The sequence below is a fragment of the Ictalurus punctatus genome, chromosome 18 (assembly GCF_001660625.3).
Source record: "Ictalurus punctatus breed USDA103 chromosome 18, Coco_2.0, whole genome shotgun sequence".
Taxonomy (NCBI): Eukaryota; Metazoa; Chordata; class Actinopteri; order Siluriformes; family Ictaluridae; genus Ictalurus; species Ictalurus punctatus.
The window spans coordinates 4,381,068-4,396,157 of record NC_030433.2 but is presented as its reverse complement, the minus strand read 5'-3'; positions in this window follow the sequence as shown (position 1 = coordinate 4,396,157).

The window sequence follows — 15,090 nt, the reverse complement described above, 5'->3', positions numbered from 1 at the left end:
TCCAAGGGAGCAAAAATTGGTTCAGGGATAGCTTTTCCTATTGATTAGCTACTGTTAGCGGCCATGTGATGTTACATGTGGTGCGATTGGAGAGAACTAGCTAGCTGGTGATGACTAAATTGGGTGAAAAATCAAACGGGTATAAGGACTGCAAAGACCAAAATAGTGTCAAAGACACATTCGCTACATGAGTTTTCCCTCTGTATGTCCTCAACTTCTACATCATCTCTTTCTCTTTCTGTCTCGGTGAACAGTGGTTGTTCTCTCTCTCTCTTTGTCTCAAGTCTGGATGAACCTAGTACATGGTCTTCTCTCTCTCCTCCTCATGCTTGCTTTTCTTCCTCGGTCTGTTCAGCCTGACAGGGTTGGTGTCACGGAAGAACATGTCAGGTGTCAGAGCCTTGGCAGACTACACTGCGTGCCGCTAACACACACTCTTTAATTAAGCCCAACAGATCCCGGTTTCTATCTGACACATCCTCATCCACATTCCCATCGTCAAACCCACCTACCCACACACTCGCGCTCACTCGCTCGCTCTTATGATCCCACACTTGCCAAGGCACCACAGGCAACATTCTGACTGACACAGACCTTCACTACTAGCAACAAAATATGCACCACCACCTTTATCTCCTCATATAATCACCAGGTTCATGACAATGTCTTCTTAGGTGTCGCTCTGCCCTGGCATTAGTTCCGGCTTTGGTTGACTTTTCTTGAAAGTTGTCTCAGTCTTTTCAGATTGCTCTGGTAGCCTGGAGCATTTAAGATCGAGAACATTGAGTACAGTGTGTCTCTCGGTTATGTTCCTAATGCTGGTTGTGTAGAACAGAAGTGTTGCGTGCCTGAAACGATGCTCTAAATTATTCATCCCACATGATGCTATAGCTGCTAAACCTCGCTAAACCTTCTATCCAAGACAATAGCGGGCTTAGAGCTGCCATGCTGACTCCACACGAGCTGGGGAAAGGCGCTGAGCAGGATTTGATTTGCTAAAGCTTAGACCAGTTTTGAGGACAGAATGAGGACAGGCATCTAGGAGCAACATGAGCAATATATCAAGGTAAGATATGAAAGAGAAATGAAGGGAGCATGGCCAAGTTCAGCCACGTACACGCCTTTATTTCTGTTGAATACTCTTCCTGACTCAGGCTCAGTTAAACAAATGAAGAAAGCAACACACAAGAGGACCTTTTATTCAGCCATAGATGTCAGAACAGCGTAGCGAGTCGGGGTGGTGGAACCAGTGGTTAGGTCTAATCATAGATAATATCAAATAATTGTTTGGGGTTTTTCTGATACTGTTAAGAGATGGCTCTTCAGTTAACAAAGACCAGAGAAAGTTGATGTTCTAACTGGGCTGTATGGAAGTCAGTGTAGCACGGAACCATAATTATATGAATACTATACACTTATTGAATACTTCCATTCCACCATCTTCAACCCTGCTCTTCTGATTTGTCAGAATTGCTGCTTGATTACAACTCAGTGTATCTTCTGGGAATCAGAGACTATATACAAAGATTGAAGCATGGTGGGGGTAGCATCACTTTGTGAGGACGATTTTTAACAGCAGGGACTGGATGCCAAATATAGAGCAATCCTATAAGAATACCTGTTCCAGTATGGAAGACTGGGGCGAAGGTTCACCTTCCAACATGACAAAGACCTCAATCATACTTCAAAGGCTACACTGAAGAATCTGTGGCAAAATTTGAAAACAGCTGCTCATCAATAGTCTCCATCCAATCGGACAGAGCTTGAGTAATTTTGCAAACAAGAACATGCAAAATACTATCAGGATCCAGATGTTTGGCTGTAATTGCAGTTTGTAATTGTAAGTGTAATTGAATACTTGCAAGGCACTGTAGAAATATGTCAGAAAAAAAGGATAGCTCTGAGAGTCTTGTAGAGAGAGCTAAAATGGCTTCATCCACCATTGTGTAATGATATTTGTTCTGGGGTCTTTGTGAGAATGTTAAAGTGACCATTGTTCTCACATCTGTCATTCGGCAAGATACAGCATAAAGCTTCTCATGCCTCGTCTCCTCATCCACGTGCTAAAAATAAAGGCCTGCAGACCAAAAGATAGAGGCCAAAAGAATGCTAATGAGCTATAAGAGACGCTCTCTCTCTCTCTCTGTCTCTCTTTATCTCTGATGGTGCCAAGTCAAATTAGAGAGAAGTATGGTTGAGCTAGAAATATATTTCCATATGAATTCAATTACCAGGGTTAAAAATAGATCTCTTAAATGGTGATAATGGTAAATAAATGGCAAATAAGGAAAGTTGCAGTGGCGGCGGCGCTAGATTCTCCTGGCTCTGAGTCACTAGGGAGATGGAATCCACCGGAGAATAATTGGAGCATGAGTGTGCTCATTTACTTTGACTTAACGAAGCAGGGCCATGTAAAGCAGCACAGCAGCGAGCCTCTGATAATAAATAATGACCTGTCAATTATTCACAAGACTTTCAGTGGGATCTGCGGTGCATTACCAAAGCCCTGTCTCACACAGAGACTCATAGGCACTTGTTCTTTATCTCTCTCACACACTCATATCTCAGCTTCACTCATAAACACTCCTAGCACACGTCTAAAATAAGCCTCTGACAGCGGCACGAACACAATCATCCACATGCTCCGTCACATCAGCGTGTACAGATGGAGCTCCAGTTACTAATTGAAGGTGTTAAGTGGACGGCTGCTTGCTAGAGGACATGTTTAATTAGACAGCGGATGCCAGGGGAGACAGAAGAGCAGGCAGGGACAATAATGTGCAGAAGCACAGGGACATTTTAGACAGTCGTCTCTTTCCTTGACCGGACGCATACTGTTTACCTGTCGTGTACGCAATTACTTGTGGCCTCTGTTGACGGCAGTTTTGTTGGAGATTCCTTGACTGAGCGGCGTATCCTGCTGTTCCCGCTCATGTTCTGCTACATGCCTGGATTGTCACCCTGCGTGGACAGCTTTAGATCACTTCAGAGGAATACACAAAAGGAGGCAGAGTGGAAGAGATCCTCTTATGAGACATCTCTCAACTCTATGTTTTAATCAGCCAGGGTCATGTATCTGTCTGTTTCTTTACTGGAGCAGGACAAGCAAAGGCTTAATAGAGTCAAAGCACTGACTTTGACAGTGCTATAGGTTACCACATTGATCAGTTGTAAATTAGGGAACATCCGTCCTCTTCAAATGTTAGACATAGTGGGTTAAATCCCGAATCAATCCATTTCAATTCCAGGTTGTAACACTACAAAATGTAGAAATGGTCAATGGGGGTGAATACTAATGCAAGGCACTGTACAAAACTGTCAGACAAAAAGTGTGCTCTGAAAGTCTTGTAGATAGCTAAAACTGGGATTCGTCCACCATCATATAACGATTTTTGTTCTAGGGTCCTTGTGAGAATGTTAAAGTGATGAATGTTTTCAAATCTATCATTGGCAAGACAATGGGCCATTTATCAATGTTTTGGTAAAGCTGTGTGTAAGCCACACCATATATATATATATAAAAAAAAAAAAACATCCATAAATTACCAAGCACGTTCATTTACAGCTCCGCTGATTTAAACTTAGCCCACAAAACTCCATTAAAGGCACAGTAAAAACTTACACAAACTCAGGAGCTCTCATAGGAGAACCATCCCACACATCCCCCCCCACCCCCCACCCTCCACACACACCCCAAACAAATGATTTTGCATAATATTTACAAACAAATGTGTTCATTTCCTGTTTGATAAAGCTTCATTCCAGTTTTGGACATATTACTGAATGTGGATCATGGTGCATAAAGCAGTCAATAGTTCAAGTAATTACAGTTACAATCAAAATTATTCAACCCCCATTGCAATGAACAAATCAAGCAAAAGCAATTGAAATAGATCAACACAACAAATGCTTCAAGTGGTTTCCCCAAATTCAACTGAAAATGCAACTTATAATGACTTCTCCAGTATCAAAATTATTCAACCCCCTGAATAGAATCACAACAGCACAAATATGCAAAACAGGTCTCAAACACACCTGATGTGACTAATCAAAACCTTTATTTGTTGCACCAGATGTGCCTGAACTGGAACACATGAAATACCTGAACTGGCTTGGGGTTTGTTGAGTGTACACTACCTGGATGGGGCAAAAAAAAGGAAGCTATCAACAGCTGCAACCAGTTTTCTGAGAAGGCCTCGAGTGACTGCAAAAGACCTTCAGCAAGACTTGCTGGGAACAGGCACTGAGGTTTCAGTGAGCACAGTAAGGCACATTCTAAATGCAAAAGGTTTCCATGCCAGAACTCCAAGACGTACACCACTACTGACCCAATAACACAAGAAAAGTTGGCTCAAAATCATGTAAATAAGCCACAGAAGTTTTGGGATTCTGTTCTGTGGAGCGATGAAACAAAACTGGAACTTTTTGTCACAATGGATTAGCAGTATGCCTGGAGGAAGAAGAATGAAGAAAGAACACTCTGTCCACAGTCAAGCATGGAGGTGGCTTGGTGATGCTCTGGGGCTGCTTTGCATCCTCTGGCACTGGAAACCTGCAGCGTGTGGAAGGCAAGATGGATTCATTGACGTATCAGGAAATCCTAGGAGAAAACGTCATGCCGTCTGTGAGGAAGCTGAAGCTTGGGTATCATTGGACCTTCCAACAGGACAATAATCCCAAGCATAGCTGAAATTCCACCAAGGCTTGGTTGCAAAAGAAGTCCTGGAAGATTCTACAGGGCCATCACAGTCACCTGACTTGAACCCCATAGAAAATCTCTTGTGGGATTTGAAGAACATGATTGCAGCACGCAAACCCAAGAATATTTCTGAACTGGAGGCCATTGATCATGAGGAATGGGCTAAGATTCCTCAGGAACGCTTCCAGAAGCTGGTGTCTAGCTATAAATCTAGGTTGCAGCAGGTCATAACAGCAAAAGTGTGTTCTACTAAGTACTAAAGAAGCTTGCCATGAAGGGGTTGAATAATTTTGAGACTGGAGAAGTCATTATACTGTAAGTTGCATTTGCAGTTGAATTTGCGTTCAAGCATTCATTGTGTTGAACTATGTCATTTGCTTTTGTTTGATTTGTTGATTGCAAACAGCTGAAAGTCTGTAAATTTTGACAATAAATTTAATCATTTTGATTGCACCTGTATATATTGTGTAGCTTTATTTTATTGAAACAAGTAGAACTTGACCCCAATGGTGTCAACCTCAACAGCATTTGACCTTGCTGTGACCGTGACCATGTTTGGACCAATCCCAATAATTACATAATTTGACCAATTCTGATAATTAGATAAAACTCTTACTAATATTGAACCACTCGTTCTTGAAGTATTGCACTACTGCTTTGGCGGACACATGGATGGATGGATGGATGGATGGACAGAACCTGAAAAAATAATGAATTCAAATGAAAAATGAAGATTGGAAGACTACAGAGGCCACACAGTAAAATCCCTAGTGTTGAATTAACACCCAGAGTGTTAATATGTATGAGTCCAATAGACTCATATGAACACTGAAGGGTGTGAATTCAACACTGTGGGTGTTAAATCAACACTGATGATCTTGCTGTGCGCACATCAATTATTTGTATGGACATGGAAATATGACATGCCCCCTTTACTGGCACTGATAGGTGTACATATACATGGAATGTTTAGAAAGGAAGAAAGACTCGATAACATTTCTTGTTAATGGTACATTTGTAATCTGTGCAGCCATATCATAAATACTGTGACCAGTGCACCAATGCAATTATTCTTTACTATAGAACTGATTATATTCCAATATTAAATGACCCAGTAATACTTTCTATGAATGATGTATTCATAATACTGTACGTAATAAATATATTTCTAACCTGTTATATGGCATACATAACATCTTATATAATATATTTGTATAACAAAACAGTAACTTTGTAATGTCAGGTTATGTAACATATAATAATATGTTCCTAAGACTATTACACACACTAATATTGCACATTGCTATAACAGACTTTGGTGTTGCTATAACAGTATCTGTAACACATATCATGTCATCATAATGCATTATGACATACACCACTGGCTTCACAAATTGAATAAAATTGTAACAGGTCATAACAAACTGTAAATGAAGCAAGTTTTTTTTGTTAAGCATATAACTGTAACTATTTGTGGAAAACAATACAAGCTGATGCGTTATGAATATGGAATGCGTATGCAGTGTTATTGACAACCTTACTATAATTAATCCATTTTAAATACAAACTAAAAAGTAAACAAAACAAAAACAAAACTAAAACTCATCAAAGCTTTTAAAATGCCAGATTTACCAAGCTCTTGTCTGGACGATAATCCTCTGTCATGGATCTAATCTGTGAAATTTACCGGCATTTATGATTCCAAATATCATACTCTTTTTATGAGAAGCACAACCCTGCCAGGTCAGCTTTTTTTTTTTTTTTTTGTGTGTGTGTGTGTGTGTGTGTGTGTGTGTGTGTGTGTGTGTGTGTGTGTGTGTGTGTGTGTGTTTTATAATTTTTTTTTTCCCTAACATTTTTGCTGATTCGGATCTGAGATGAGGAGACAGGTATTTGCCGTGATCTGTCGAGCACCATGATGAATTTTCACATTCCTCTTAACCATAAAATTGAAGCCATCATGGTTTTGCCTTATGCTCCACCCTGCCTGAGACTTATCATTCTCCTGCATCTCCTCACAGCCGAGTGTCGAGATGTGTCCATCATCTCGCTGCGTTACGTTTATTCAGGACAGCAAAACGTGGAGTTTTCCAGTTTTACAATTTTCCAGAAACTTTGCTTGATCTGTGAAATTGTAAGGGCCATGAGAGCTAATACAACTTTGCCAAAACACATTTAATAAACTCGAATAATTCTCCAATAATAGGACTTTTTTTACTGACTCAAAGCCAAAGAGTTACCACTGCAGAGGGTTTAAATGTGGTGTGATAATGAAATACAATAGCAGGTAAACATTTAATGAGCTAGTGTTTGAGCTGAGTAATCCTCAAGCTGAGTAAAGTGCTCGGGATGGGATATACTACTTCAGGAGATCAGCAAGATATGCAAGAACTAAACTGTTTATAGATTTTAATGTTAAATGTTATAAACATGGACATTGTAGTCAGTGTAGAATTAAGCAAATAGCAATCAAATGGAAAACTAGCATCTACGGTTACTCGAAGGTCCTCAACTGTTTCACAGAATATCTATCAGAATATCCAAGTACAGTATACTGATCAGCCTTAACATTGGTCATGATAGGCACGCGAGCATCTAAAGTGGACCATGGAGCAATGGATGAAGATGACCTGGTCTGATAAATCACCTTTTCTTTTACATCATGTGGACAGTGTCGTGTGTCGCTTACATGGGGAAGAGATCGCAGCAGGATGCATTATGGGAAGAAGGCAATCCAGCGGAGGCAGTGTGATGCTCTGGGAAAATATTCTGCTTGGAAACCTTTGGTCCTGGAATTCATGTGGATGTTACTTTGACATGTACTACCAAACACTGTTGCAAACCAAGTACACCCCTTCATGGCAACGGTATTCCTTAATGGCAGTGGTCTCTTTCAGCAGGATAATGCACATCAAAAATTGTTCAGAAATGGTTTGAGGAACATGACAAAGAGTTCAAGGCATTGACTCAGCCTCCAAATTCTCCAGATCTCAATCTGATCCAGCATCTGTTGTGTGGATGTGCTGGATAAACAAGTCCGATCCATGGAGGCCCCACCTCGCAACTGTTACGAACCCGGTCTAGGTCAGGCCGCAACATACAAGGAAAAAAAAATAAAGAATGTTTTGGTTTTTTATTCTTTTTTATTCTCCCAAACGGAGCACCTTTTATATACAGTGGTCTTAAACTTCAGAAGCCGGCCAGACCAAAATAATAAACAGAAATTCCCTCTACCTTGATGAAAGAATACTAGTTAACCTAGAAGACAAGAAAACAAAAATACACTGTCTTCCCTCACTCCCTTGCTAACCCAAAACAGGAGAAAAGATGAATCAACAAAAATGGCGCCGACTTCCTACAAACCACTCCTAACCATGCACTATTTACAGAGGTGACTATTAGTGTGTTAACTAACAAAATACTATATACATATATATATATATATATATATATATATATATATATATATATATATATATATATATATAAGGGTATCACGTGAATCGTAATGGGACAGAGCATAAACAAAGTCAAAACAGGCATAAGATCATACACAGGCGAAATAGTCATACACAGGCGAAATGCACTTGTCTCTACACACAACACAAATGACAATGATCTGCCCTGGGATGAAGACTGACGGGGCTTAAGTACACTTCCGGAAGCGTGCCGACAACCAATCCCGTCGCACAAGGCTGGAGCAGGCGGGAACAAGACGTGATCGTCCAGTAGCAACCCGGAACATGACGCATGCAGTAGGCGGGGTCTAGAGAAGAGGGAGGAGACAAAAGAAAACCCAGCCCACCACCGACACACAAATGGCACATAGGGCAAACAGAAATATATTGAATAACGTAACAGCAACCTACAGTACTTAAAGGATCTGCTACTAAAATCTTGGTGCCAGATACCACAGCACACCTTCAGAGGTCTTACAGAGACCATGCCTCGACGAGTCAGTTTTTTTTTTTTTGGCAGCACAAGGGGGACCTGCACAATATTAGGCAGATGGCTTAATGCTTAAACAACTGTTTAAAATGTATTTATTACTAGCTTTAGATATCATAGGAATATAGTAAAAATATCGTAAATATACGGTATGCTATAGAAGAGCATATATACTGTATAAACCAGTGATTTGAATTATAGTCAGGACTACTTTTGTTAGAGAAAATGAATCAACACCTTCTGACCCATCATATCTGACAAATTCATATAATATAATACATAATAATGATGTCTTATTCCACTGAAACTATGAAATATTTCAACATAAATCAAGCATGTGGATGCAGCACCTGAAGGGAAAATTTGGAGCTAAGTTAGATAAGTTAAGCCTAAGCCGTCGATGCCATTCCCCCATCTGCTGCTCATCTGAAGAAAATGTCAGATCTGACGGTGGCTCATTACGGAGCTGCGGAGAAAAGCCAATGGCTGCTGCTTCACGCTTCCTTTCCGAGGTGCAGAAGATCAATGAATGCAGTACTTGATGTTTTCCGCTGTCTCTCTGCTCAGCATTGCTCCATGAAAATCATCTTGGACTCCCTTATCTCCTCAAGGGAATGTTATTGACATCTGTGAGCAGAGCATAAAATGCCAAGGGTAAAGACAAATCATATAAAGACAGCAAATACAGTAAATCTAATTAGAGAAAAATATGCGTGGAAGCCTGTGGGTTGAGGATTAGCCAGATGTTCTTATGCAATCTATACTCCTTAGAAATTACAATCTGACTCCTGTTGCTGAGGATATTGGAATGTGTATTAAACCTGGGGGCCTTATCTTATGAAAGATGGCAATCTGTTCCTCACACTCTTGTACTCCCTCTCTCTTTTTTTCCCTTCTTTTTTCATTCCACTCACTTTTTTTTCTTTGCATATTTCAGGTTACTGGCATTCCTTTGAGAAGCTAGTTATAAATCTGTCATTCAAAAAACCCTTTCAATCTAAGGGGGAAAGAAAAAGGAAGAGAAATTTGCATCACTGCATGCCCTTTCAAAATATTTGTATGTGCTATTATTACAACCCATAAAAAAAATAAAGAAAAAAAATGACCACCATCTCTTGAAAACACAAATAAGCCAAAAAAGCAAAACCCTGAATAATTCAGCAACCGCTGCATGACCTGACGACATTTATTACCTTTGAAAGTAATGCTATTATTCTATATCCTGGAGGGAAATCATTACATCACATGAAACACCTTAATTTTTCTTCCCTGTCTCCCGCGGCATTTCGGAACTTCAGCTCTAAGCAAAAATTCTTCACTTGTGCACCTCCACCATTAGTTTAGTACTTTCTTTCTTCTGACAATATGGTATTGTACATGTAATAAAATAGTCCTAATCTAAATATCAACAGCAGGAAGAAACCAGAGAACACAGAGGAAACTCACAAAGACACGGAGAGAACATGTGAAACTGAGACAGTAACCTGATCTCAGGATTTACATGATTTATTATTATTATTATTATTATTATTATTATTATTATTATTATTATTATTATTATTATTATTAGTGGGAGGAGTAGTAGCTGTAGTAGTAGTAGTAGTAGTAGTAGTAGTAGTAGTAGTAGTATGAGTAGCAGTAGTAGTAGTAGTAGTAGTAGTAGTAGTAGCAGTAGGAGTAGTAGTAGCAGTAGTAGAAGTATGAGTAGCAGTAGTAGTAGTAGTAGTAGTAGTAGTAGTAGTATGAGTAGCAGTAGTAGCAGTAGTAGTAGTAGTAGGAGTAGGAGTAGGAGTAGACATAGTAGTAGTAGTAGTAGTAGTAGTAGTAGTAGTAGTAGTATGAGTAGCAGTAGTAGTAGTAGTAGTAGTAGTAGTAGTAGTAGCAGTAGGAGTAGTAGTAGCAGTAGTAGAAGTATGAGTAGCAGTAGTAGTAGTAGTAGTAGTAGTAGTAGTAGTAGTATGAGTAGCAGTAGTAGTAGTAGTAGTAGGAGTAGGAGTAGGAGTAGACATAGTAGTAGTAGTTGTAGTAGTATGAGTAGCAGTAGTAGTAGTAGTAGTAGTAGTAGGAGTAGGAGTAGACGTAGTAGTAGTAGTTGTAGTAGTAGGAGTAGGAGTAGACGTAGTAGTAGTAGTTGTAGTAGTATGAGTAGCAGTAGTAGTAGTAGTAGCAGTAGGAGTAGAAGTAGTAGTAGTATGAGTAGCAGTAGTAGTAGTAGTAGTAGTAGGAGTAGTAGGAGTAGGAGTAGTAGTATGAGTAGCAGTAGTAGTAGGAGGAGGAGGAGGAGGAGTAGACATAGTAGTAGTAGTAGTAGTTGTAGTAGTATGAGTAGAAGTAGAAGTAGTAGTAGTAGTAGTAGTAGGAGTAGGAGTAGACATAGTAGTAGTAGTTGTAGTAGTATGAGTAGCAGTAGTAGTAGTAGTAGTAGTAGAAGGAGTAGGAGTAGACGTAGTAGTAGTAGTAGTAGTAGTCGTAGTAGTAGGAGTAGACGTAGTAGTAGTAGTAGGAGTAGGACTAGCAGTAGTAGGAGTAGTATTAGTAGCAGTAGTAGCAGAAGTAGGAGTAGGAGTAGTATTCTGTTGTTTGGTTTTTCTGTTATTATCATTATTATTAGTAGTAGTTATATATTTGTTTGTTTATTTGTAACTTTTATCTGTATCTTGAATCTTTAATGTGTATTATGCTTTTAGTTGTTGTTATTATTATTATTATTATTATTATTATTATTATTATTATTATTATTATTATTATTATTATTATTATTCATGTTGTTTTTTCCATTTTGTCTTTTAGTTACATTGTTTAGTAGTAAAAAAATTTTTTTTTCTTTTTTCTTTTTAAGTTCTTTTAGTTTTTTTATTTGTTTATGTATTTATTTGTTTATAATTTCATTAATATCACAATGAAACTTTGTATTTGCCTTACAGGTTGTAATTTGCATTACAAGTTGTACTTTTCTTAGAAAAATGTATTAACCTACAGTATACAGACAGGGTAATAGATAATTAAATAAGGTCTCCCTTGCACATTAAAAAAAAAAAAAAAAAATCAACAAACATATATTACTCTGAATTTATGTGCAGAATAATTTTATTACCACATAACCAGAGAGCACAAAAATTTTTATATACTATTAAAATTATAGATCATACGTTAAACATTATTGTATATGCATTTATTATATCTGGCATGAATGAATTGCCTACGCTCATAGGCGATATTTTCACCCCGGTGTCTGTTGCCTGGGGGTGCTTCAAGCATTTGCTTGATTTGCTTGCCCTCTAGCTTCGCCACTGCCTGTCTCTCACAGATTGTTTGAAATATTTAACTGCTGCAGATCTGTATGTGTACCGGGATCAGCATGGGGACCTTTAAACCTACCCGGGGTTCAGTGAAATACAATGAATTGTGAGTCTTAGAAACCATGCTTTTGCTTACCGCAGTCTCTCTCATGAGATTTGGAGGTGAGATAATACCTGTTACCTCCTTGTTTCTACATATTCATTCATCTAAACTCATGTATTTTGCATGAAGCAGTGTATATCCTTAGCCGTGACCTCTGATTAGAAAAACCGAGAGGAAAAACAAGTAAGGATTGTACTACATTCTTCAAAATTAAGGCTGAATAAAACTTTGATTTCTAGAATATTCTCTATATCACCTTTCTAACATTGCTATCGCTAAAAGATTCAGCCTTTCTTTTTCATATACTGCTGTTAAACCTATATCCATTTGAATGCCAGTGCTTAAATTTTGCATGTTTTAAATCTTTCATTATTTAAACTTTAATGAAATACTCCCTCTACTTAAATGATTAACTTTATGTGCAAGTGGTATGTACATTGAAGGCTTAATCCAGTTACGCTATCCAAAGGATTTTTATCAGTTAATTATTGAGCAAAATGTAGAAATGCTTTGATTTATGATGGCATCTGGCTAAGTGAGCCCACACTAGGCCATATATGATATACATGTCTTGTCTTATTACATTTATTCAACACTAGAAGTGTGTGCTACAGTTACAACATATGAAAACCCATTTTGTTTATAAACATATTAAATAAAAACATTCACCAGGGTAACCATGTAAATATATAAAAAAAAAACTAATAGGTTACCCTGATGCCTTTATAAAGAATCAATACAAAAGGTCCAAATATGTATAGGATAACTGTCTGAAAGTGTTAGCGTTATATCGTGCATGCTAGATGTAGTGTTAAATCAACCTTTTGGATTGTAAAAGACCAAACTATTAAGAAAATTTGAGAAAAGTGACCAATTCTTCCCAAAAATGTATCTAAATAATGAACATTATGTACCCCAAAACTGTTTTTACTGTTTAAGTTAGTTAGTTAATTTAATCTGTTCCACCTCTGCGTCTGTGTGTAGTTTGCATATTCTCCCCGTGCTTCAGGGGTTTCTTCCTGGTACTCCAGTTTTCTTCCCCGGTCCAAAGACATGTGTTATAGGCTGATTGGTATTTCCAAATCCTCTTTAGTGAATGGGTGTGAGATTGTGCCCTGTGATGGGTTGGCACCCTGTCCAGGGTGTCCCCCGCCTAGTGCCCCGAGTTCCCTGGCTCCCCCGTGACCCCTGTAGGATGGATGGATGGTGTTCCAACCTCCACATTTTTTTGTAAAATCATTTAATATTTGCTAAACATTCCTTTTGTTGAGGTTTGTAGTAATCAAGGCCTTGTGACTAGTGTACCAGCACTATATAACAGTAACTATCTGTCATACTATCTTGCATTATTTCTAGTTATGTAATGGAAACCTATTTAGTGCAGCACTTGACATTTAAATTGTATGCAAATTCGTTTCTATAATAAAGATGCACACTTCTGACGCACGGGGGCTAAGGGCCTGTCTGAGCTGAACGACGTGTGGGATAAAATAAAGAGGTATGCGCTGTTTTTCATTTATATATCTCGAAGGAAACTGGCGGTCATCTGCTGCAGTGTGCACACACTTACACACAATAAAGGCATCCTCCATTTTATTTAAATTCAAACACGTTTAACTGAAATAAGACCCTCAGGAGACACACAGACAGGCAGAATGAAAAAAAGTTTTCATCCTACCCCATCTTCTCGTTCCAATCTATTCCTGTCTGCCTCCTACACTATTTCCTACTCACATGCATTTTTATTCTCTCTCTCTTGAGCGGACACAATCAAAATAGTAGTATACCCACTGCTTGCATTTAGTCATTCCTTTTCTCTCCTCCCGTCCCATGTGTGATATATTAAAAGCAGAATCTCTAAGGGCATCTAGAATATTCTTATCATGAAGGCATGGAAAGAAATGGCCAAATATTTCCCTTTGTTTCTGTCAGCAGTTTGCCTTCAGACAACACCTCTAATTGCTGTCATGTTAAAAATCAATAATTCACACCGATCAGGATCCGGTGAGTGCACTGTTTGCTTGGTTTTTTTCTGTGTATGAGTGTGTGTGTGTGTGTGTGTGGTGTCCCACAGTGCCTCTGGGGGATGGACATGTGGGTTTATCACACAGACCTGAAGCCCAGCCTTGGCTCTCGCTTATCAATTCCTAAAGCAATTAACGGCTCAGCCAGGTGCTCGCCAGCCTGGATCTGCTCAGATAAGGTCTGATGTGGACGCTGTCTGATTACGATGGAAAATGTCACACTGCTCTATGTATGTGTGTGCATACATATGCATATAAATATACACACAGACACAGTCCAAAAAAAAAGACTAATTACAACAACTATTCAAAGTTTTGTTGGTTCAATTCAAGAAATTTGAGCGTGCCTTGCCCTCCAAGTTCCTGAGATAAGGAACTTATAAATATGTGCATATAAATATGTACAATATATTGTATGTAACATTTCTATGACATATTGCTCAGGAATGCAATTAATTGAATGAATGAAGCATTTTCATCTGCGAATATGTATATAGTTTCTCCAGACAAAAAAAAACAAACAAACAAACAGTAAAATATGTCTAATACATATGACTACGCAAGATTAAAAATGCAAATGAAAACTTTTCCATGTCATTTTGGTGAACTATATATATATAGTTGAAATGCCAACATAGATTATACGCAGAAAAAGTCATTTTGTCCAGAAAAAGACCAGGCAACTTTTTCTGTCCGGTCAACCTGTGCCCACTGTAACCTCAAATTCATCTCATGTAGGCCATCTGCTTCAAGGTTTGATGCATTTTGAGATGCTTTTCTGCTCACCATGGATGTAAAGAGTGGTTATTTACTGTATGTTACCGTACTAACCACTTTACAGTACGCATTGCACGAATGTGTCAAAAGTATTGACATCCAGCATAGCTTAAAGAAAACAACAACTGGTCAAAATTCTGCTGTGGATCATTAAAATTTTGTCGTTTCTTTGATGTTTTCCTTTATTTCTTTCTTTTTTGATGACTGATAAAATTATGAATAACTGCCAGGATAGTTTGG